The sequence below is a fragment of the Tiliqua scincoides genome, chromosome 10, assembly GCF_035046505.1.
Source record: "Tiliqua scincoides isolate rTilSci1 chromosome 10, rTilSci1.hap2, whole genome shotgun sequence".
NCBI classification, from domain to species: domain Eukaryota; kingdom Metazoa; phylum Chordata; class Lepidosauria; order Squamata; family Scincidae; genus Tiliqua; species Tiliqua scincoides.
In genome coordinates, this window is record NC_089830.1 from 19,196,525 (window position 1) to 19,197,779 (window position 1,255).

Genomic DNA, 1,255 nt, shown 5'->3' on the forward strand with positions numbered 1-1,255 from the left:
ACCAGCCGGGCAATCAAGGAGGCTTGGCAGGTTCTGCTGCACTCTAGGGGAGGAGGAACAGAACTACGACTCCCCTGATGCTCTTGGCGACGGTCCTGCCGCAGCCGAGCGAGCCTGCAGACTGCGGGGTATATAAAGGCAGGCATGGCTCGAGCCAGGGCAGTCGGAGGTGGGCAGGGCGCGTGCAGGGGGCGGGGGTGACCGGTGGGAGGGCGCGTTTTGCTGCGGGTGGTGCTCTGGGCTGGGCTGGGCGGACCCGTGCTTTGGCAGGGTCGGGCGCAGAGCTCTCCTTGCAGGCGAGGGGCAGGCACTGCGAGCGGGTTGCTCTCCCTCCGGCCTGCTTTGCTTTCCGGATGGGTGGCTGGAAGGTTTCCTCGGTGCTGATGCCAGGAGGCAGGAGGTGAGGTGGGGTGGCAGCCCCAGTGAGAAGCGTCCGGGGAAGGAGCCCTATCATTGGGGCAGGACTGCTATGGGGGGCTCCCTTCACCTCCTCCCCGCACCCACTGGAGGATCCTTGCCCTTGGAAGCCAAACCTGCGTGGAATTTCTGCCTCTGGATGAAGAGGACCAGTCTCTCCACGATGCTCCTGCCCAGGACAAGGGGAAGATGGGCAGCGACTGGCCGGACTCCAGATGGCTTTCTCGGTGCCTCGCCTTCCGGATGCTTTTTTCTGGGCTTGGCCACTTGGCCTGATTCAAAGCGGGACCATCCCTGCCGGTGGCTGGTTTTGTTTGTTTGTTTGTTTTCTTTGCTTCTCCCGCTTCTGATTTGGAATGGTTGGCAACCTTCAGTCTCGAAAGACTATGGTATAAGCCTACAGCACCCGGTATTCCCAGGCGGTCTCCCATCCAAGTACTAACCAGGCCTGACCCTGCTTAGCTTCCGAGATCAGACGAGATCGGGCATGTGCAGGGTAACAGTTGATTTGGAATATATTTATTGATAAAGGGAGGATCTGGGGCTCTACTCCTGGGTGATGCGCGCAGCAGAGTAAGTAACACTGGGTTGAATGGAAAGACTCCAATCTAATGCTTGGGGATCCTCCGGGGTCGAGATGGGGGGGGGGCTCAGCTTGACCCCCTCCTCTTAGTCTGCAGTCCTTTGCACGCTTTCTTGGGAGTGAGCCCCATTGAACTGGGGGGGGGGGGACGACTTGCTTCTGAGTAAAGCTTCCCTTCCCCCCTCTCTAGGATTGGGCTCTTGCAGTTCAATCCTGTCCAAGTCTGCTCAGAAGCAAATCCCATTAGAGTCAGTG

General features: G+C 59.3%; 1 pseudogene; it reads right to left on the reverse strand.

The window, feature by feature from the left end:
- Nucleotides 1-811: 811 nt before the first annotated feature.
- LOC136661743 (5S ribosomal RNA) lies at nucleotides 812-925 on the reverse strand (annotated as a pseudogene).
- Nucleotides 926-1,255: the final 330 nt, after the last annotated feature.